This window comes from Crinia signifera, chromosome 3 (genome assembly GCF_055691185.1).
Source record: "Crinia signifera chromosome 3, ASM5569118v1, whole genome shotgun sequence".
Taxonomy (NCBI): domain Eukaryota; kingdom Metazoa; phylum Chordata; class Amphibia; order Anura; family Myobatrachidae; genus Crinia; species Crinia signifera.
Window position 1 is genome coordinate 225,194,222 of NC_139219.1, and position 25,225 is coordinate 225,219,446.

Genomic DNA, 25,225 nt, shown 5'->3' on the forward strand with positions numbered 1-25,225 from the left:
AAGTAGCATGTCTGTGAGAGCCAGAAATCTTGCTGTTTGGTAGGTGTCCAAATATTTATTTTCCACAATAATATACAAATAAATTATTTAAAAATCATACAATGTGATATCCTATTCCCCCCCCCCCCCCCCCCCCCCCACATTCTGTCTCTCACAATTGAAGTGTACCTATGATGGAAATTACAGACCTCTCTCATCTTTTTAAGTCAACTTGCACAATCAGTGGCTGTCCAAATACTTTTTTGCCCCACTGTATCTGTATTGTAACACACTACAATGGAGTGCAACTACATGTGTACCCACTGTGGTGGCGCTGCTACATCATGACTGCTTCTCAGAAACGCTTGACCCTGAGGCTAACCAAGATCAGGATGAAGCTTCATGAGGTTACAATAGACTATGTAATTATTTTACTGTATTAAACTATTGTACACTTTGGGTGACCTTTATTATAGATCGTTGTTGGGTTTTTGGCGATTTATATCGCAAAAACGGCCGTTTTTTTTTTCCCCAAATCGACTACTTAATGGGTGGCGATTTGCGGCATAAATCACACTTTTTGCCGCTAATTCGCACTTTCTGAAGTGCCGATTTACAACATCGCATCCAGATGTTTTCCCATTGAAAAAGGTACAAATCGCTAATTTAGTGTCTGCCGCATTTGGAAATCGACAGCAAAGTGCGATTTCTGCCCCCCAAAAAAACAGACCAAGTCCAGGGTGGCGGTTTGCAAAAAATCGCCACCGTTTGAGCGCACTTACTAACTCCACTACATATACTCCCACATGATTATGGACACCTGTGAGGCTGTTTGAGATGGACATTTTGCAGAGTGGACTGGAGGTGCTAGTGTGTGAGCTGGGGCGTTTGGAGGAGCTACGCAGGAAGGATGCTGCTGCTGCCTACCAGATCCTGGTACCCCGACCACTCTGTGCTTCTCGTCGGTACCGTGCTAGGGTTTCCCTGGACTCCCTCTCTGATCAACAGGTGGTGGACATGTTTAGGTTGAACCGACAGAACCTGTTGAACTTATATGAGCAGGTGAGAGATGATTTGGACCCTTGTGGGGGGGGGGCAACTATGCAGTGTCTGGGCTGCAGAAATTAATGTGCGCCCTCCACTTGTTTGCCACAGGCTCCACTCAGTCTGTGAGCTCATGGGCCTTGGGGTTGTCACAAGCCACTTTCTCTAAACATTTTTCTCAAGTGTTAAATGCATTAAAGTAACTGTGGCGCACATATATCACATTCCCACGTTGTGAGTCCGAGTGGAAGGACCTGAAGGTGGAATTCTATAGACTTTCAGCATTTCCAAATGTGCTGGGAGCCATAGACTGCACCCACATTGGGATTCGGGCCCCGCACGTGAGGGAGCATGTCTATGTCAATCGCAGGGGCAGACATTCCCTCAATGTGCAGGTGGTCTGCGATGCCAACCTCAGAATTCTCAGTGTGGTTGCAGGCTACCCCGGGAACTGCCATGATGCCTATATCCTGCGCCACTCAGCTCTCTGGGACCGTTTCCACAACAACACCATGCCAGAGGGCTGGCTACTTGGTAAGGCACTTACCACTGTTTACATGATGTTTGCTTACCTATGTCTTTACCTTTAACATCCATGTGTGGGACCTTCTAATCAAGAGTAATTTCTGTTGAAATTGTTTATACCAGCCCAAACAATGTAGTATAGGCTGCTACTATTATGTACCAATTACCCACATGATATGTGACCACACAAATCCCTTTACATGTTAGGTGACTCAGGATATGGGTGTCATTCGTGGCTCATGACACCTCTGCGGAACCCACAAAGCCCTGCACAGCACCGCTACAATGCTGCACATATTGCTACCCGCAATGTAGTGGAACGCACCTTTGGGGTGCTGAAAAGCCGATTTCGGTGTTTGGACAGGTGAGCAGGTACACTGCTATACCACCCTGCCAAAGTGGTTTTGGTTGTCCAGGCTTGCTGCATGCTGCATAACATAGCTTTGGGTCAACCAAATTATGTCGATGTGGCCCCTGCAGCAGTCGTGCAGGAAGCTCAAACTACTGATGTTGTAGTGCGAGGTACACGGAGGGGGGATGTGGTTCGTACACGGATGATCCGGCAGCATTTCACAGGTAATTTGTGTGTGTAAAATGAATAGTAATGGGGAACCTGTAACACACATACATTGGTAACATTACATTGTTCCCTGTCCATGTTAATTGCCCAGAAGCAGACCAACAATAATGGCCAACCCCTGCAAGCTACCCCACCACAGCATACTTTATGGCTGGCAACATGATAACACCTATAACAATGTCAAGTAAGTACTGTAGTTTTCAGTGTGTGCAAATGTTGGCAACTACAAATGAACATAGGCTTCATGGATGGAGGTGACATGGATCATTGATCTCAGGTGCTTGAAATGGTGCAAAAAAAGTGGTGGCTACATACAGTATGCAATTCCCAATGCTTATCCCCTTCAAATGTGACTATTTCCTTAAATTCCCATTACTAATAAGCACACCCAAAGTCCCATGGCTGCTAAAAAGTCACTAGTTGACAATACATAATAGAACAGTGTGGGTAATCATTTGGAAAAAATGACAACAAGTTTGCTGGATGCAAATTATTTTTACTTGCAGAAACATTTGGCCATAGGCTATAGCATATGAAACATTTGCAGGAAGAATCACTGCAACAGTGAATGCAAAAAAGAATAAACATGATACACATGTAAATGCAAAGAAAATTATTCATGTTTAAATACTGCCCCGGGAATTAGCACCCTTACCAGTAGTGGCACCACCACCCCTAGTACGGACACTACGCCGTGGGGGAGTAGTGGGGGATTCACTCATGGGTGTGGAGGAGACACTACTGCTTTGGGTAGATGTGGTTTGGTGCTGACCTAACAAAGTATTACCACTGAGGCTGATTTGCGTTTGTAGGGACATCAACGCAGTTGTTTGGCTATTAATTGCTTGGGTAGTAAAACTAGTAGTTTGACCCTGAATGGCTTGGCCAATTTCTGCTAAGCGTGTGTCTAATGTAGAGACAAGACGAATTTGTGTCCCTACATTAGCCCGCACACTTTGCGAAATTCTTCTCATTTGCAGAGCTATGTTCCGCACATACCCCTTCACCGTTTCTAGTTGGGTGGTCTGCACCTCCATAAAAGCGAGTTATTTCCCCTTAAAAATATGGATGGATTGCGCCAACTCCTCCGCACTAGTGGGGGTGTTGGTGGGTGCAATGCTTGTGGGCTGCTGCCTATGTGACTGCGTATAGGGGGCTTCATTGACTGGGTGTGCTTGGTTTTGTGCAGGCTCCAACGATGTCACCGTCTCCAGTATGATTTCACTCATGTCGTCGAGATTTTGCATGGGATCCGTTGGTTCAGGCATCGGTTGTGAAGGACCTACACATGAGAAAAGAGTGGTAAGAATGCTATGCAGATTGGTGTATGGTGGGTCATGTTACCTTAGTTGGAATGGTTAGGTGTTGCTCATGCATTATGCATTGGCACAGGCTACTGTGGTGGGGACAGGCATGTGTGTTTTGTGCAATGTGTGTGTGTAACACTATGATATCGCACCTGCAGACTGGACAGTGTCACCAATCGGATGTGGCTGATGTTGGTCAACAGCAGGCTGGGACTCCAGAGCTGGAGCTGTTTGAAAGAAGAAGACATTTTCTATTATTATCATTTGCACCTAACTGGCATTTTTCGCATGATGCAGATAAAAACTTTTCCTCAATCAAACTTTTGGACCCTGATATGATTACATAAGGAATTTGAAGACTTTGAACTGAAGTGGTTATTTGAGTTATTATGACTGTGAGCAATTTTTTGAATCCACTTGCAAATAACAGAAAAGACCAGCAGATTAGACATGTAAAAGTGACTGTAAAGTGCTTTCCCAACTACCCAGAGGATTGATAAGGATTAACAATCAAGTACACTGCAGGCCTACAGTGTTTAGGACAGCACACATTAATAGGATCTGTGGAACTACATAACCCAGCAACATGCAGAGTCCATTATTTAGCAATGCAAGGTAGCAAAATGTGATTTTGCTGGGATATGTAGTTCCACACACAGCAATCTTTTGGACACATAAAGCATAGCAGCATAATAGCATGCGCACATGACATAGCAAAATGTTACATTGACATGTGTGGACACTTACCAGTTGGCGGTGGAGTGGGGGGCCTGTCTGTGTCGGCAATGTGGATGCCGGGAAGCACCTCCGGTGGGATGATTCGGCGTAGCAACCTCTCATATGCCTTAAAGCGGACCTCCTGCCTAGGGCCACCTCCTGTGCGACAGGCCTCTTTCTTCTTCAGGGCAAGCTTGGCTTTGAGGAGGCGCTTGATGTCATTGTAACGCTTTTTGACGTTGCGCACACTCCTCTTGTGTGTGCTAACTGCATTTACCGCGGAAGTGATACTGTCCCACATCCCCTTCTTCCTTGCCACACTTGTGCGATGATGGTGAGGACCAAGTAGGCGGTCATACAGGGGCAGGAGTGCACGCACCAGGGCCATATTCTCCTCATATGAGAACCTGACTTTCCTCCCACTAGCTGTACGAGCTGCATCATCCTCCTCCACATTTCCGGCCTCACCCTCTTCCTCCTCCTCCTCCTCCTGTCCTGGTTCTTCACCCAGCACCTCCAATTCAGCTTCCTCTGCCTCCTGCACAGGCCAGTCCACCTCCGAGAAATCCCCCTGTTGCAGCTCCTCCTCTGTGTGCCTGGCACTCTGTTCCTCCTGTGAGGACACCTGGCTTGTGTCTGCTTCCTCCTCATCCTCCATAGCCACCTGCTCAGCTTCCACCATGTGGCCTCTCCCTGGTGCAGCTCTTGCTGGGAGCATGCTGGCTCTCCCTGTCCTGCCTCTGCCAGTGCTGGCTCTCACTCCCCTACCTCTCCCAGTGGTTGGGGTGTTTGGGCCCAAGCTGGCTGTCCCTCTGCCTCCTCTGCACCTGACAAAACCTCCTCTCCTCTCCATCTCAAACGCCTTACTCCCTTTCAAAGGGTAAAATGGCGTCTGCGCCCCTTTATATAGGGGGTGTGATACGTATTGCAAGGGACTAAGGTGGGCCAATAGGTTAGCATGTTGTATGGGCTCTTCAGGTGTATTGGTGTAAATCGCACTCCGGTTGGCCGCTAATACGCACATGACCAAACCCGGAAATCGCACTTTTATGGCGTATTACATCGACTCAATTCGCACCTTATCGCCGTCTATCGCCATCTATCGCACTTTTGAGGCGGCTTTGCGCCAGCCATTCAATACGCGATTTCTGGGGAAAAATGCGATATAAAAAAATGGCGATAAACGGCAATTTGAGTTTAAATCGCATTTTGTCAAAAACAGTAAACCCAATAAATCTCGCCCTATATCTCTAACCTCCTATTCATTCATACATCTCTACAGTCGGACGACGACTGTCGTCTCTCCTCCACCCTGATCACTGCTTCCCATGCTAGAGTTCAGGACTTTGCCCATGCTGCACCCCTTCAGTGGAATGCACTCCCTCGCTCCATTAGACTCTCCCCCGACCCTGCAAAGCTTCAAACGGGCACTGAAAACTCAACTATTCATCAAAGCGTACCCTTCCGCTGCATAAACTATCCCTGAAGTTGATTCTCCAACCCCCTGCCTGCCTACATCCTGCTATCAAGCCACTGCCCACTTGCTTGCACCTCATTTAATCTGTCTGTCTCCCCTTCCTACTAGATTGTAAACTCCTCAGAGCAGGACCCTCTTCCATCCTGTTGTCAAAGCCCTCTTCTCTTCACATTTCACTCACAGCTCTCCTATACTCCAACACTCAGTGACCATCTTCGTCCGCATACTCATCTCCATCATTGGCCACGAGCCTCTAGTAGTATGTTGATCAAGTCCTCACTACTTATATCTAAGCTGTAATGTGTATTGAACTGTGGTGCTCTTCACCTGTACTCTATTTTTGTTATTTATCCAATGCAATGCTAAGTTTTGTCTCCCTGTGCTGTTCCTTTGAATACCGGACCCTGACTTGAAAAGGCAACGACAAAGGTAGCAGTTTTAAGATAAGATTTATTCATACACAATATGAAACAGGATATCAAAGTTAGTGTTGGCAATATAATATAATAAACAACAAGGTTGAAGATGTTCTGCACTGCTGGTTGTACTGATAGAGTGCAGACCAGTCACACTAGCACTATGGTAATGCGGTGGTGAGCTGAAGGCCTGCAAATCAGCTGATAAGGAAGTACACCAGGGGAGTAATTCAGAGAAGCACAGTACATTACCCAGGTGAGCCATAGGAGAGTTCAGTAGGTTACCAAGAAGTACTGTGATAGAGCAGAGAAGATTACCAAGATGTACCATAGCAGCGGAGCACGATAGGTTCCCAGGAAGTATAGTAATGAAGCACAGTAGCATAGGGAAACGCAGGGGGGAGGGGGGTTGTGTTTGCTCGGAAACCCCCCTTCTCTTGGCAAGTGCCTTAAAATGTCACAAAATTAGCACTGCTATATAATTTGATAAATAGAGCTGCCACCACATCTTGCAGTTTAAGGAACAGAGCAGAGATGCTGCACATGCCCAGTGTACCAGCTTCTTCTACCACATTTACTGTATATGTGGATCTGAGACCTCAAATATTGCAATGGTACAGAGAGTAGCTGCCAGAAGGAAGAGACAGGAGCCTTACCATGAAGTGGGAGATTGTGAGTTTAGAAAGTGCAGTACTGGTTCTATTATGTTTATGTATTTATTATGATATATTTAACCTTTTCCTGACCACTTATCTTATTTCAATGTTCGAAACAGCCAATGTGACGTTGAATATTACGTAATTCTGTATTCCATACAGTATCCAGTGTATAAAAAGACCAATATTCACGGCTGTTACCCTCCCCCAGACTCATGTACTTACTCTAATGCACTGCAGAGTGCGAGATTTTGGATTATATTTGGAAACACCCCTCTAAAAATTCTGCCTTTGCCACTGATGTAGGTTACCAAGATGTAACATAGCAGTGGAGCACTGTAGGATACCAAGATGTACTGCAGCAGTGGAGCACAGGAGATTAACAAGATGTACAGTAGTAGCAAAGGACAGTATGTTACCAAGATGTACCAAAGTAGTGGAGCACACTAGAGGGCAGATTTATTAAGCTTGAAGAAGAGATAAACTGGAGGTAAAGCGGAGAAAAGGTAAAAGGAGATAAAGCACCAGCCAATCAACTCCCAACTGTATTTTTCAAACACAGCTGATTGGCTTTGCTCTATCTCCTTTTAACTTTCCTCTGCTTTATCTCCAGTTTATCTCTTCTCCAAGCTTAATAAATCTGCCCCTCGGTTACCAAGATGTACCATAGTAGATCACAGTAGGTTACCAGGATGTACCGAAGCAGCAGAGCACAGTAGGTTAACAAGATGTACTGTAGCAGAGCACAATAGGAGGATGGGATAATCGGACACACAGGACTTGCAGTGCAGGTTACCGGGGTTGAACCGTATTGAGGAGAGATGCACAGCACGAGACCAGGATGATCCAGCAAACAGGACTTGCAGTGAAGGTTACCGGAATTGAACAGTGGTGCACAGCAGGATGCCGGGATGATCCAAAAGAGAGGGCATGTGGTGCAGGTTACCGAGATTGAACTGTATTGAGCAGAGATGCACAGCAGTAGGCCGGAGTGATCTGACAAACAGGACTTGCGGTGCAGGGTGGCAAATGTTTATATATTCTAAGAAAGGCACATAAGGAGTAAGGGCCCTGCTTGTGAGAGCTTACTTTCTAAAGGGGAGGGTTAGACAGACTGGGGTGACACAGAAGGTGAAGAAGTGATCTTAAACAGGTTAGGTTGAGAGATTGTCAGGTTTTGTGCAGGAGGGTGGGAAGAGGTCAGCTTAGTCCTTGATATTTTAAGTCTAAAAAAGCGCTGGGTCATCCAAGAGTAGACACCAAAGAGACAGTTGGAGATATGAGTGAGGATAGAGGGAGAGAGATCAGGAAAGGATCGGTAGATTTTAGTATTATCAGCATAGAGGTGATAGTGGAAGTTAAGTGAGCAAATAAGCTCACCCAGAGAGGACATGTAGAGATAGAGAAGAAGAGGGCCAAGAATAAAATGTTGGGGGACACCTATTATCAATGGAAGAGCAGGAGAGGTGAAGTCATTAGAGGTACATGCACTTTCAAAACAAACAGCGCATATGCAAGCAAAAAGAGTAATATTCAAAGTTTTAGCAGTTAAGAGTTGAACTTATGTTGATTGTAGTTTCCTTCAGTTTCTGTCCAGTTGAAGTCCAGGCTAAGTCTAGGCTGACAGTATGCGGTTGTATATTCCTACTTTTAATTCTGACATCATTTCTAAAGCCAGCTTTCTATAGCCAGCCAAGGCTTAGTCAGCCTCCTATACTCTAATAAGTAGGTCTGTAAAAGCAGTTTCTAACTTCAATAATTAAGACCGCACCCAATGCCCCTCTCCCACTAGAGAAAGCGAGCAATAAAACTGAGATAAGAAAATGGTGAGATGTTACAGACCATGTCCAAGTCACTAGTCAATTTTAAGTCACTATCTAATTTTAAAAAGAAATTTGTACATTTACCTAAGACAATGCAGTATACTAATCACAGTGATGCTAGTTCAAATATGACTGTTGCATGAATGGTATTTTACCTAAGACAATGCAGTATACTAATCACAGTGATGCTAGTTCAAATATGACTGTTGCATGAATGGTATAACAACAACTAGGAGTTGGTTCTAGACTGCATGCAGGTAGTTCAACATAAAAGCACTGGCAATTCCCCAGTGTTCAGGATCTGTATATACAGTATACTGTATACCCCTGGCTGGATAATAATTGACCATGATAATTAGCTGACAGCTGATTACTTCTGGATTCGAGGCTGGGAAGAAGGAACACTACACAGATGGAGCTGACAAGTGCTGAAATGTGTGAGTGAATGAGTTGACATACGCTTCTGACTGGCAGGGTAGCACTTCCAAACCACGCTTTGGGACAGTACTATGCTGAAAATGTCCAAAGTATTTTTTTCTGTTTATGCATGTAATAGTTATACAGTACAGTATTTTATCATTTTATGAACTAAGCTGGATATTTCTCAATAAAATTATACTGAATTGTATTTACCCCTTTAAGTGCCAAGATCTCTGTGAGCAATTTGCAAAAATTGGCAAAAAATGTCAGCGTCCCTCACATTTGTTATATAAATTCACATAAAACGTGTTAAAAAAAATTGTTTCCTATTTTGACAAATTCACTTGGCATTCAAAGGGTTAAATAGAGCTGGGGTGACGCAGGCTGCTGACAGGTACATTAGGAGGGGGTGGGGGTGACGGCCAAGCCCAGGCCCGGGTGATTAGTGCCGGCCCCCCATCTCAGTGGCCTCATCCATATGTACCATCAACTCACAATGCTTTAACCGACACGCACAACTTAGAGCTGTTACAACTGTGTACGCATCTGAGTTGCTTCTCACCAACAGCATAATGGGTGTTAACGGATGAAAATGGGGCATTCGCATGTAAGAGATGCACCCTGTGAGTGCTTCATGGGCATGCTGCTAGAGTAGCAGCCAATTATAAATTGTGTGTATGGATTGTGCATGCTATTATCAGTCACATCTGTCACAAGCATGGTGCAAGTTCCATTACTATTGATGGTGGCTGCATCTGTGGCAAGTGGTCGGAGAGTGGTGCTATCGCATACTGTAGATAGCTGTGACTCATATTACAGGTGATAATTGCTCATGTAGTCATGAAAGTAGCCATCCTCACTATCAACATGTGTACTAAGTCTCTCCTAAGAATAACATGCAGTTGCATCACCGCGCCCACAAGGTGTCCTGGGAACACTTAGCCTAATAGCAAACACCTATTTGCCACCTAGTTACACCCACTAAGCTACAGTAATTGCACAAACCAGTGTATGCTTGGCTTCAGGGCATGCCTAGTGCCAGTGGCGCTGTAAGAGTGGAGGAGGCCCGTGTACAGTCTCCTCCCTTTGGGCCCCCTTCTGTCTCCCAAAGTCCTGACCCCAGGGCCACTCTAGTGCACAGTCGGGTGGAGTTTGAGCACTAGAGGGCTCATATTCTACTGTGCATGTGCAGAACTCTGAAAAAATGGCCACGTGTCCATTTTTTCGGCATCCTGCCTTCCTGCCTTCATCACAGGATTCCAGTGGAGTAAGTATTAGAAATGGGTGCAATGTGCATGGTGTGGGCCCCCCTGGGACTAAGGTGCCCGTGTGCACCGCGCACATTGCACTCTTTGCCTAGTGCAAAGATAAGCCAGGTGTGTGTGCAAATGGAATTACATGTAAATCTGTATCAGCACCTCTATCTGCAAGCCACGGAAAGTAGGCACATTTATAATTGCACTGTATCATATACTGTAGGTTCTTCAGAGTTAAATATAGTGTAACTACTGCAACCAAATACAATTACTACGGCAAAATAATGTAACGTTTAACTGTAAATTGGAAAAAAATCATTATTTGTGTGTGTGCTTTAATAATAACATTGTATAATACAATTTGAAAAATGTCCATTGCAAGCTTCTATTTGCTATTTGTCTATTTTAATTTAAATATATATATATATATATATATACTGTATATCAGAACTACATCTGGATGTATATTAATGTATACAGCAAGCTGTTGTTTAATAAGCAACATCAGAGGAACATGTCATATGAGATTTATTAGAGCAAACAAAGTAATACCTGAAAGACTTAATATCTTTCCAACCAAGAACATGGATTTGTGCTTGTTTCTGTACTCAGCTTGGCATGTTATTTAGTACGGAGAAAAAAAACAAAATCATCATAAATAAGGAATATGAGTGGTTTCACAAAGCAGGTGGGAAAATCCATTTACATCTTCCAGTCTTTCAAATCAATATTTATGTTCTTGACTTCTCTTCCTCTTCCCTGTGATTACATATCGGGCAAAAACATAGGGAGTAATTCTGGTGCGGACAGTGATGCATCAAAAAAATGAAATGCCACGCACATAATAATAAAATCATGAAAACACTGTACAGTAGCTTAATTGGTCACAAAGGTGGGTGATAGAAATGATATATACTGCAGAACAGCACATCACCATATTCATAGCAACTTACAGCTCTTTTTTAACTATAGTAAGCCAACAGTATGAATATATATGAATATTTACTGTGTGTGGGTTTACCTGGAAATACTTTGTAAATAGAATAGAAGAAATATGTAATCAAAATAGAATAAATAAGCAAATAATCCTGACAGCAGCACAGGGAGGCTCCAGATGTAGCCGGAAGTGTTAGTTGGATATACTAATAAAGGGTTTGGCTGATTACTGGGTAGGTGCTGTTGGACTGGTCTACAGTTTCACATGGGGTGAGATGCAGCAAAGTGTAAAAATCGCCCAAACCTTCAAAAATGCAGTTTGCAGAGGTTTGGCCATGATCTAGATATGCACCAAGCCCAAAATGCAATAGATTCTGGGGCTTGGATGGGCTAAACCATTTTCAAATTACAATGCTGTTTGGAAGCCTCCCTTCTGCAAGGATTCCCTAACCCCCCCTCCCCCCCACTCCCCAGTGCGAGTTACTTGATGCGCAGGTAGGAATATATGCAGCAACCTCTGCCACCATGGAGCTTGTAGTACACATCCAGAGGGATGTCTGTCTGTTACAGCTGTGCCAGGGGGAGATGGGATGCCTCCACGTATACTCTGCTGATGGGGAAATAACAATGCGGATCATTCAGGGAGTCTGTAATCTCTCCCTCCTTGTCTTCCCAGTGACTGCTGTCACAGACACACTCCGCAGACAAGATACCCTCCAGATGGGGATGCCTATAACAAGGTTCATGCAAGCCCGTGCTCCTGTACTGCTGGTGTCCCCAGCTTCTAGCAACTCTCTTTTCTTCATTGCTGGTGTCCCCAGCTTCAATCAAGCCTGCGCTCCTGTACTGCTGGTGTCCCCAGCTTCACGCAACACTGCTTCTTGTACTGCTGGTGTCCCTAGCATAATGTTGGAATAGCACATATCAGATAACCAACCAATGGCAGATGAGGTAGGGACTGATGTGTTTTGCCGGCACACTATTTTATTCTCCCACCATGCCCTAGTGGATGGTAGGGCATGAAATACCGCCTGTCGGCACATGTCGGCTCAAAAAACAGTGAAAAACTCATGTCGACCTAATGACTGTCGACCTAAACCCAATGTCGACCTTGGCCCATGTCGACCTTGTCACGTCGACCTAGACCCATGTCGACATTTAACCATGTTGTCCTTGGGGCCAGTCGACCTTCCGGGGTCGACCTAATGACTGTCGACCTAAGTGTGGTCTGACAGATGACCGTTTCCCACAGCAACAATGTTGTGGGATAATATTATGACCCTGTTTGATTTGGTCTGCAATATTTGTATATCTGTGCACAATGGAGTCTAAATGTGTATACAATGTGCACCCATGCTGTGACTCTTGTCCTATAATGTATGTTTGGCTAGTCACAGTCCGGTGTATTGAGTACATTGTGGGGGGTACACTATTAGCAGAATTACATTTTCAGCCAAAACAAATGTGCTCATATTGTTATTTTAGCCCTATGATCATTATTGGCCTAGCCAATTATAGCCCTTTATTTCCAGCTAAAAAATGTTCATTCTCATATCAATGGTAGCCCCCTGCTTGCTGCACAAGCAGACACGGGGTTGTCAGATTTTGACACACAGCAGTCGTGTGTGACATCATGCAGTCTCTGTGAATTTGCGATTGCTCAGTTATGTGAAAATCGCTAAATAGCGATTTTGCACATTATTGGCCCTTACTGAATCGAGCGCAATGTACGCTGCTGAGTGTCTCAGTCACACCAGGCAGCTTGCACTGTATGGTGTATATATGCTAGATGTATGAGCATGCTAGTAAAGCTCATATTATAAATCTTCATCCTGCTAGATCTGAAATTATGGTGGTATCCCTATGTTATGTGACTCCAGTGACTCCAGTGGAGTAAGTTCGTCCCAATTGTCCGGAGGCGAGATAAATATTGGTGCCCCCCACACACACACACACACACAACCTTATATAAATATATGTGTGCATGTGTATGTATGTATGTATGTTATGGATATTATGTTTAAGATAAAGAGAGTGTGATGTCTATGGTCCTGGTAGAGGAAAAATCAGCCAAGGATGCTATATCAATGGCTTTCAACTGTCTGATTCAAACTTGCAGGGGAGGAGAGGTGTCCCCTTGGGAGCAGGAGCCCGGTGGCAGATGACTCCATTGCCTCCCAGAGTTAAGCCTCTGGACTACAAAGATATTGTATAGACATTTGGGCAGTATGGATGGTGTAATGGTTAGCATTACTGCCTCACAGTGCTGAGATCATGGGTTCAATTCCCACCATGGCCCTAACTGCGGAGATTGTATATTCTCCCCGTACTTGCATGAGTTTCCTCCGGGTACTCTGGTTTCCTCCCACATTCCAAAAATATACTGGTAGGTTAATTGGCTCCTAACAAAAATAAATTAACCCTAGAATGAGAGTAGAATGAGAAATAGAGTGTAAATGTGGTAGGGAATATAGAGTGTAAGCTCCACTGGGGCAGGGACTAATGTGAATTTTCAAATATTCTCCGTAAAGCGCTGCGGAATATGTGTGCGCTGTATAAGAAACTGTTAATAAATATGGAGATTTTGTAAGATTTCCTAATTGTGTTTTAGCGAAAAGCACTGTAACCTGATTTTGTATTTTGTGTTTCTATTTTAAAGAGTGCAATGCTTCTTCAATTAATGTGTTTCCTCTATTTAACAATGAAGTCTTGACAAAAATATTAAATAAAATGAAGCATTTCTTGTTATGAATTTCAAAGTAAATGTAAAAAAACTAACATTAGCCCTTTGAATTTGCTGATAGAGCCCTTGAATAAAGTAATTACTACGTGCATTGGGGCACAAACAACATTAAATATAACGACATCTGCTTGACTAAGAAGTATGGCAAACTTTACACTGTGTACTTCTAAAACCTCTTTAAAATAATAAAACATATGAATTAAGCAGGGATAAATTATGCTGATCTTGCATTAGAATTACTGCTGTGCAAATGAACGCTTTATCCAGCTTGTACTGTATATTATACATTTCGCATACATTACTTATTCCATCACATGCTCTGAAAATTACACAGAAGTACATGTGACAAGATTAAGTTTTCCACCTTCTTCAGAGACACTCCAGAGATGGAGGTCTTGGTCTATCATGCATCCAGAATTATTACTGGGTGGCTCTTTCCCATACTTACTGTATACTCACAGATGGCTATAGGCTAGCCAGACAGTGAAGTAAGCCTATTGGATAGTATATCACCTGATCTGCATTTCTAGATAAAACCCCAAAAGGTCACCAATCACATAACCCCCAGTAGAGTAAATAGAGATGAGTAACCAATTCAAAATATTCTAAATATTTTTCAGCAATCACTATTTTATTGTTTTTGATTCTATGGAGTTCTATTTCAGATGGGATATTGCTATGGGCAACCAATCAGAATCTACTTTTTATTTATTTAGCACCTTCTAGAAGATTATACATTACACATTATGCCACACGGTAATGCAGCTTACACATTATGCCACATTATGCCACACAATGTAATGCCCATTTCAAATCATGCCACACCGTTATGCACCTTATGCATTATGCCACACACTGTAATACCCCTTATGCAATATGCTACACATAACCCTTATGCAATATGCCACACACTGTAATTCCCCTTACACACTATGTCACACACCATAATGATCTTTGCACATTATGCCACACATCTTACTTACCCATACACATTACAGGCTAGACCATGCAGTGATAGGCGGCTGCTAATGCATGGCTTGATAAGCAGTTAGACACAGAGGGGGGTGGGGGCGGTGCTGATGGGCACAGCATCTGGGAATAGCTTCAACACTGAAAGGGGCTACTCTGAAAATGATCAAAGGTAGTGGTGCATCAGGGAAGGAAATAAAGGGCCGCCGCATTCCTGTCTTTGGTGCAGTGTTGGTGGTCCCTCCCTGAGTTCCTGGCAGCTGGCCAATATGCTGCTTCAGCTGGCTGTCACAGCACTGGCGGTTCTTCCCTGTATGCAATGTCTGTGTGCTCCTTCGCAGGCAGTTCTCTGGGTGGGGGCGGATCTGCAAGACCCACAATGCACCTCTGAGAACGCTTGTGTGAGGGCCAGGGACAGATTTTCTGGGACCCATCCACAGTTCTTCGGCAACCACCTAGGGTGCCTAGTGGGAAATGCAGCCCTGTTGTCAGTCAAAGTAGTTGATAGAGCATCCAATCAAATAGTCATCATTATCATTGCATATTGCTATAGTACACACAGCAGATACAACTCATCAGTGTGTATAATATTGCATTTTCTCTAACATAACTTGCCATTCTTGGCAACTTGGCTACCAAAAATCAATCACCACCATTAAAAAATACGAATCCGGAGAATACGGCAGACTTGTATTTAATTAGCTGTATTTTCTGTTCGTAATTTCGTCCGATTACAGACAATCCCGATCGTACCCGTTCTTACATGGCATCGGCCGTTATCAACCTTCTAAGTAAATTTCCCCCTTGGGTCTTTAGTTTGGATTAATATATAACCATCATATGCCTTTAACAATTGGAAATCTGTTAGTGTGTGTAACCAGCAGGTGGCAGTATAAGAAAGTATACTAATATTAACATGTGTTTTTTTCCTTCAGGAACACAGGAAAATCTAAAGTATATAACAGAACAAATTTGTTTCTTGGCATGCTTGATGGCTTTTTCTATATACAGTATTGGCAATGTTTATCTATCAAAAGGCAGTGATGTAGTTGGATACAAGTACACCCAAATTGAAGGCGTTATTTGCTTTCATCAAAATTCACTGCCATCTCTCTGGAGTGGGTTACAATTGTGAATTTTAATGATAGCAAATCACACCTTCAACTCGGCAGCCACTCAAGTGTATTTTCAGGCTGATCACGGTCGTACCCAATCGTACTGCGATATGACCGTGATTGGCGATCTTAGTAAATTCCCCCCCTAATCACAAGCATTACAGGGGACTGTCATCACTGTCATCCACTGTTTGCACCTGCCCCATGGATTGTCAAGATACCCCCTCACACAAACATGCATACACACACACTCCACCTTACCAAGGGCATAGCCAGAACATTGGCAAGTATGGGCTGTTTGCATATTGATTCATTCATTCATTCTCGTATTCAGTCCTGTACTCATTCATGTATTCATATCTTGATTAATTCATTCATTTGTTCATTTTTTTTAATATAACCATTCAATCCTTCATTCACATTGTGGATTAAGAAAGAGCAAGTAGTGTTATCCTCTCAGGCAAAAGCTACCATGGCTTCCTAGGATTTGGCAATCAACAACAGTACATGTAGACCCACACTTTGGATTAACACCACAGTAAAAAAAGAAAATGAAAAAAGAAAACAAACATTTTTTATCAATTAATCTTTTTTTATATTTTTTTTTTTTTGGGGGGGGGGGCGAACACATTTGATAAATACCGTAGGCCCGCGGATTCATAAAGTTCGTGCTGACATATGTATATATGACTATGGGGTAGTATGGATGGTGTAATAGTTAGCATTACTGCCTGACAGTGCTGAGGTCATGGGTTTGATTCCCACCATGACTCTGTGCGGAGTTTGCATATTCTCCCCGTATTTGTGTGGGTTTCCTCCAGGTTCTCCGGTTTCCTCCCACAATCCAAAAATATACCATTAGGTTAACTGGCTTGTAACAAATTAACCCTAAAATGTCTGTGTGTGCGTGTATAGATATATAGATTGTAAGCTCCACTGGGGCAGGGACTGATGTGAATGTTCAAATATTCTCTGTAAAGCGCTGCAGAATATTTGTGCGCTATATAAGAAACTGTTAATAAATAAATAATAAATAATACATGACTATCTCTAAATTATGCTGCTTTCCCACTGCCTACCTGGGTAAAGACCCATTTTTTTAAATGGGTCTTTACCCAGGTAAGAGCCACAAAGACCCTTTCCCACTGCAGCTTTTAAACGGTAAATTACCGTTTAAAAGCAGTAAATGTCCCATTCACACTTACCCGTGTAAACCACAAAGCAACACGTTTAAACTCTCTAGTAAACCTTGCCTGTCATTAAAAACATCACATGCACCAATCATGTTCTTAACCTTTATTATTGTTTCTAAATACCGTTTAAAACCCTTTCCCATTGCCAAAAAAACGGCTCTTACACGGTAAAAACACTGCTTTTTACCCGGTTAACAAATACCGGTATTTGTTACCCGTGTAAAGCAACCTGGAGCTTTCCCACTGCAGCTCTAGCCGTTTAAAAAGGCTAAAAAAACGGCATTTTACCGTGTAAAGCCTGCAGTGGGAAAGGGGCATAAGTTTTGTATAGTACAAAAAAGCAATATCAGCTACAGGCAGCAGGTGGCAGTCCACTCGCTCCACTGACAACTGCAGCATGTAAGGTTATGTCTCAAAGCCATCTATAAAAGACAGGTGGCATTACAGTACTGCATTGTTACTGCAATCCAGGGCCGCCACTAGTAATGTTGGGGCCCGGGACTGACCTCCCCCCCCCCCCCCCCCCGCCGGCACAATGCCTCCCCCTACGCCCCCCCCCCCCAATTAGTATTACTTACCAACATCTCCCTCCAGCAGCGGTGGCGCAGCATCTTCTCCCTTCTCCAACAGTGGGGACTCGGAGCACTCACTGAAATAGTACTGTATGCATCCTATAAAAGGCCTTCATACCACGACTTTGACTTTATACCTCACTATTCTACAGTCAGCTATAGCTTCTTCAGCTATGTCTAAAGGTTGCAGCATAGGGGGTTATTCTGATTCACTCGGAAAGGCACAATCACTCTCTAATGGACAAAACCATATGCACTGCAGGTGGGGATGATGTAACATGTGCAGAGAGAGTTAGATTTAGGTGGGGGGTGTATTCAAACTGGTATCTGTATTGCAGTGTAAAAATAAAGCAGCCAGTATTTACCCTGCACAGAAACAATAAAACACCCAAACCTAACTCTCTCTGCACATGTTACATCAGCCCCACCTGCAGTGCATATGGTTTTCTCCATTAGAGAGTGATTGTGCCTTTCCGAGTGAGTCAGAATAACCCCCATAGTGTATAATCAGTGGGGCGTATCAGCAATAGGAGTATAATACTACATAGTACTAGTTAATCCAGAAATCTTAGTTACGTATATTAATTTGCATATATATGTAGAGAAATGGTTAAGCCTCTAGAGCAACATCAAGGTATCTCTTATACTGGAGGTCCTTATGCTGCATGATAACAGTACCCTCTCTGAGCCGTATAATTGTCTACTGTAAGACCACATAATAATAGCACTTTTATAATTTGTTAGAACAACAGTGAATATTAGTGAAATGCTTGAGTAAATAGTGTGTAGAGTGGAGGCATTTCTAACTGTGCGGGACAATAAGGAACCAAAAGCTGCTTCTAGTACCTTAGGTTCTGGTCATGCAGGGCTTTGATAGTGGGTCAATCTTGCAACTGAATTTTGTTACATCTGCAACCAGTGCAATGCTTTTTTAGGAGAACAAGGTAGAGGGCATGGCAGTAGTCTATGGTTTCTAAAATGAATTAATATTCTATTATGTCTCTATTGTATCCTAGAATATGATATGGTTGGTTGCTATGGACAACATCACCTCTTTTCGTTTTTAGAGGCTTTAGTAAATGTATCACTAGGAGCGATACATATGCAGGTATGACTTTATGCAGATCTTCTGCGACAGAGCTTCATTTTTTTGGTTTTCCTAAGATGAATTAAAGAGGATTTGATTGTGGCTGATTCCCGATGTTTGAGTGGCAAGCCGCCATCAAGGAAAAAAAAAAAACTGATTCTGCACATGTTCACGGTTCTGTAGTCCTGTGGGTTGAATATGCTGCAGGCTTGTCTGGAGACTTATCAGAAGGTAATTTGTAGTATCTAGGTTCAGTCACAGCAAACTGTCACTCATCCGCTCCTTGAGCTCTGCTAGACTGCCATTTTGGGTTGTTAGTGGGTTAACTGGAACCAAGGGCATTTATAGTTGTGTATCATCTACATAGCAGTGATAGACTAGGTTATGTAGCCTGGTCTTAAATTCTTGTATACCTCACCAGTTACTTTGTCTATGCAACTTCAATGGCCAATCATGGCTGCTAAATCACACTCTTTACTCCTCTACCAATTTCTTTTGGCATGTTAACAAAGAGCCAATGCCTGTGGGGACTTCACAATCCACTTAAGTATGAACCTGTCCTTTACCACCATGCAACTAATCCTTTTGGAGCTTTAAATCCTCATCAGCTCTATTCAGGAAAATCTGCATTTTTGTTATAATTTACCGGAAGCTGCTGATGTACCTCTCCCACTACTCAGCTCCTCTGTCAGGCGCCCTGCTGTGTGTCTTACTCCAGTAGGTCTGCTAAAGTGGAAATGATGAGGTATCCATGGATATTGTCTGGGAGAAACACAGGCATAGGCGAGCAGCCAGTGGGTCACTGGGGGGAAGTAATGGAGGAGACCCTGCCTGTCCTCCGGCGGCAATGAAACAGCAGGATGAGCTGTGCGGCACCCCGCGCAGTTGCACAGCTCGTCCCCCTGCTCCACAGATAACTTCAGAGTGAGCCAGGTTGATTCCTCCCCCTAATCCACCCCCCCCCCCAGCTTTTCAATTCTCTTCTCCTTCCAGGGCTCCTCGCTGATCATGAGGGGTCTTTTGTCAGGCACAGAATAATACTGTACAGGTATCTCAGGACCTGTGTTTTGAATCTACCAGCAATCCTATTCACCCTCGGTCTCTCCATCCCAATCCTACCGCCCTGCGTTTCTCCATCCCCATCCTACCGCCCTGCGTCTCTCCATCCACATCCTACCGCCTTGTGTTTCTCCATCCCCATCCTACCACCCTGCGTCTCTCCACCTCCATCCTACCACCCTACGTCTCTACATCCACATCCTACCGCCTTGTATTTATCCATCCCCATCCTACCACCCTACGTCTCTCCATCCACATCCTACCACCTTGTATTTATCCAACCCCATCCTACAACTCTGCATCTCTCCATCCCCATCCTACAGCTCTACGTCTTTCCATCCACATCCTACCGCCTTGTGTTTCTCCATCCCCATCCTACCACCTTGCATCTCTCCATCCCCATCCTACCGCCCTGCGTCTTTCCATCCACATCCTACCACCTTGTGTTTCTCCATCCCCATCCTACCACCCTGCATCTCTCCATCCCCATCCTACAGCCCTGCATCTCTTCATCCCCATCCTACCACCCTGCCTCTTTCCATCCCCATCCTACCGCCCTGCGTCTCTCCATCCACATTCTACCGCCTTGTGTTTCTCCATCCCAATCCTATCACCCTGCGTCTCTTTCCCTGCTTCCTTTAAAGATTTTGCTATGGGGCCCACAAGCTTCTACACAGTATTTATTTATTATGCTATGTTTAACCTTTTCTTGACCACTTATCTTATTTGAATGTTTGACACAGCCTATACTATAGACCAGTGGTAGCCAACCCTAGCCCTCGAGAGCTACCAACAGTTCACATTTTCCAGAGAACCTAGCTGCTGCACAGCTGCACTCATTAATCACTGACACATTTTAAAAGATACACAGATGGCGCTAATTAGCTCACTTGTGATTCTGTGAGGAGACCTGCAAAACATGCACTGTTGGTAGCTCTCGAGGACTAGGGTTGGCTACCCCAGCTATAGACCATATGTACTGTTAAATATTAATACTGTGTTTCATACAATATTCAGTGTATAAAAGGACAAATTTTCAGGGCTGTTACCATTCCCCCAGACTCCCGTACTACGCTGCAGAGTGGGAGATTTTGGAATACATATGGAAAACCCCCTCTAAAAATCCTGCATTTGCCACTGAGGGGGGTCGTTAATGACCATCGGCTGAACACATCATTAATGATATTGACTGCACACACTGGACAATTTATATGCGATATTGTGATCGATATCCTCCATATCGTTGATGATATATCACCCAGCATGTAACCATCTTAATGAAGGGGTTAGTCTAGACAAAAAAAGTTTCTGCTGCACACTATAGAAGGCCAGTAAAACATATTTACATCCTACAGATGGTGGTGGCCTCTTTGTTGCCGACAGCACGCCATCTGCTGGTATCTGGCGGATGACGAGCTAGAGGACGAGCGGCGGACGTGGACGCACCAGTGTCTCAATCTTGAGCATCCATTGCCGAGAATGGGGCGTGCGAGCATCTGTGACATGCGCATGCCCCATTCGGCAGCTGATGGGGATGATGATCGATGCGCCGGGAGCTGCTCAGATGAGAGCGGTGCCATCTGTACATAATAATAGAAATGCAGAGATCATAGTTACTAGCATTTGCAAACAGATGGTACTGTAGGATGCAAATCTCCATATACTGTAGATTGTATATTTCCTATGTGAAACTTCTCTATAGAGTTTTTACCTTTACTCTCAGCACTTCAGTCATACTGTATGTAAATGATCAATATAATTTATCACCACCAAGCTTTACAATTTGATCTCAACAAATGGTGACTGTAGTCCATATTATCCAAACTTGTCACCATTATCTCTGAACCACTCTTATATGGATGTCTGATGCTACCATTTAAATAAATACATACAGAAAAATATTCCTTTAAGGCCTGATGTCTCTCTTAGCATCATTACTTAAAATTGTTGATAGGGAACTATTAGTGTCTGAAGAAGACTCCTCCATAACAATGAGGTGCAGCATAGAGTATAAAGACACTTTACATAACAGTCTGGCATGCAATCCTGGCTGAAATGAATTCCAACAATAACTAACTGCTCCTGGACACATTGCTGGAGCAGATGATTGATGCTCTGCAGTCTAATAGGAATGTGCACCGGCCATTTTTAGTGTTTTGTGAAATGTGTTTTGGATATGTATCTCCAGCAGTGTTTTGGATCTGGATCTGTTCCAAAACACCACCCTTCAGGGTTTCATATTTTGGATCTGTATTTTTTTTTTAGATGTAAAAATCACTAAAATCACAGAGATCGTGGAACAAACACATGGCCCATCTAGGATGGCAAAAAAAAAAAAAGGTGCAAGATGGAATTGTCCCACCCACCCTTATGTTGAGTAAATAGGACATGAACTGTCTTTAACAAACCAATCATTTCAGCAACAGTTTCTGCCACATGACTGTGACTGAAATTATTGGTTTGTTTGGGCCCCCACAAAAAAATAAGCAAATCATCTCTCCCTGTACAAACTGGCACCACAGATGCAAGATGTTGTCCTCATCCTCATCCACCGATTCCTCACCCCTTCAATATGTATATCCTCATCCTCACAGATTATCAATTCATCCCTGCTGGAATCCACAATCACAGGTCCCTCTGTAGTCTCTGGAGGCAATTGCTGGTCTTCATTGAAGAATTGATAAATCATTTTGATGAACATCATCTCCACATTTTGTGGAAGCAACCTCCAAAGCTGCTCGCTGACCAGGTTCCCGGTTGCACTAAAAACTCTTTCAGACTACACACTATAGGGGGGACAACTCAGGTAAAATATAGCCAATTTGTACAGGGGCCTCCAAACTGCCTTTTTTACCTACCAGTAAAGTTATGGACTGTCTGACATGTCTACTTGGATGCGGTCACCAAAGTAATCCTCCACCATTTTTTCAATGGTGACAGCATTGTATGCAGTGAAAGTAGACATGTCAGCAATCGTTGGCAGGTCCTTCAGGACAGACTAGATGTCCAAACTCGCTACTTCCTGCCCTACATCACTTCCAGCGGGTCGGGTAGGAAATATGAGATGTTTCCTTGCAGCAACAGGTGTGGGAGAAAATAAAGGAGGAGCTATTGCCGTGTCACGGCCCGCTTCAGATGACAATCTCCTGACCAGTAGGTCTTTGCACCGCTGTAGACTTGTGTCCACTGGAGACACAACATACACTTTAAACTGAGGATCGATCACGGTGGCCAGAATGTATTCCTCTGACTTAAAAGACTGACTACCATTGTATTCTGGCAAATTGTATGAAGGGCTTCATCCACAAGAGCTACATGCTTTGAGGAATCGCAACGCATTAGCTCCTCATTCACTTTCTCAAACTGCTTCTGCAACAGCCTGATCAGGGCTGGCATTGTTGGAACTGGCAGTGTCGGAACTGACTTCCCATGTGGCAATTTCAAACGGCTGGAGAACCTGCCACAACACGGAAATAGAACTTCACTGCACTTGAGTCAGGTGCATCCCCGCCCCTTTACCTATGTTATAGGTGGCTGTGTAGGCTTGAATGGCCTTTTGCTGCTCCTCATCTTCTGCAGCATATAGAGGGTGGAGTTCCAGCGCATCACAACCTCTTGTTTGAGGTGATGGCAGGGCAGGTTCGGGAGTTTTTGATGTTGCTCCAGTCTGCGGCAGGCAGTGGCAGAATGGCGAAAGTGTCCCACAATTTTGTGGGACCACCACAAGCATTTCCTGCATGCTGCTGTCACTTTTAAGGAAATGCTGCACCACCAAATTTATTGTATAGGCAAAACATGACACATGTTGGAAATTGCCCGTATGTAATGCCTGCATAATGTTACTGCCATTTTCCGATAACACAAATCCCCAGGAGAGTCTAAGTGGGGTAAGCCACACACAATGATTTACCTCAGTTTCTCTAAGAGGTTTTCAGCATTGTGCCTCTTAGTGAAACTGGTGATACACAGCATAGCCTGCCTTGGAAGGAGCTGGCATTTTGTAGATGCTGCTGTTGCTGTGGAATTCAATGGATCTACCCAGTGGGCTGTCACTGTCATATAGTCCTTAGTTTGCCTGTACTGCTTGTCCACAGGAATCCCGAATAGAAGAGGAATCAGTCGTGCTGGTGACATGGCCTGCGGGACTACCTCCTATCTGGATCGAGGTGGAAATCGACGAGGAGTGACTTTTTTTTGACTGGTTTTCAGGCACTTGGATACAACAGAATCATGGGATTTAGGTGTCCCTGGACTGTTTATGGCCCTAGAAACAGTTTCTGAACTAAACAGTGACTTATGAACAAACTTTAGGTGACTCATAAGGGAGGATGTCCCTAGGTGGCCAACGGCCTTACCCCTGCTTATTGCAGCATTACATAGGCTACATATGGTGAGACAATTGTTGTCTGGATCTGGATAAAAATAATTCCAGACCAAAGAGGTGAATTTTTTGGTCTTCTTCCCAGGCATGGTGACAGCCATTTCCATACCACGGACAACAACTGTCTCATCCAGTACCTCATTTAAGCAAACCACATCACCATCAGCAGCATCCTCCTCGTCAACTTCCTCCTCAGCGCCAGCTACATCATTATCCTCCTCCTGGTGTATAACATTAACACCTTCAATCTCAAACTCAGGAACTGGAATTGAGTGATCCTTCCAGCATATGCAGGGGGGTGTGCAAATGGTGGAAGGAGCCACCCCTTACCGTACAGTGATGGGAAGGTCAGGCATCGCAACCACCACCACCCTTTGACTCTCCTTGGGGATTTGTGATACCATGTCTTTAGAAGGAAGAGTTGTTTGCTGTATTTTTGATGATGACAGCTTAACTCTCTTTTAAAAAATTCTAGCGGGGGGGGGGGGAGGGGTTAGATCATCGTGTGAAGCTGAACCACTAATTATGATGAACATAGGCCAGGGCTGTAGCTGTTCCTTGCCACTCCGTGTTGTGTCGTAAATGGCAAATTGGCAAGTTTCTACTCAACTGATTTACATTTATTTTTCTTCTTCAAGTTACTGAACTTTGCTATTTTGGATTTTACATGCCCTCTACGATGACATTGGGCATAAACCATGGCAGACGACGTTGATGGCATTTCATGTTCTATGGCATGACTAGTGGCAGCAGCTTCAGCACTAGGAGGAAGTGGTTCTTGTTCTTTCACTATTTTATCCTCCAAATTTTTGTTCTCCGTTATCTTTCTATTAACGTACTACTACTATTAATATGCGGGTATGGATACAAAGCTCTGATAGTAAGGAAGGGGGGGAGGGTAAGACAAACGAGGGGGGATCGGAGATAGTGAAAAGAAGAAGAGAAAGAAAGGAGAGAGGAAGAATTTAGG

General features: G+C 43.9%; 1 long non-coding RNA gene across 1 annotated transcript; it reads left to right on the forward strand.

Moving 5' to 3' along the window:
• Positions 1 to 1,931: 1,931 nt before the first annotated feature.
• On the forward strand, positions 1,932 to 4,596 carry LOC146064259 (uncharacterized). Its single transcript, XR_014471777.1, has 4 exons — positions 1,932 to 2,124; positions 2,220 to 2,312; positions 3,318 to 3,430; positions 3,594 to 4,596. It is a non-coding gene; the product is annotated as an uncharacterized LOC146064259 (long non-coding RNA).
• Positions 4,597 to 25,225: the final 20,629 nt, after the last annotated feature.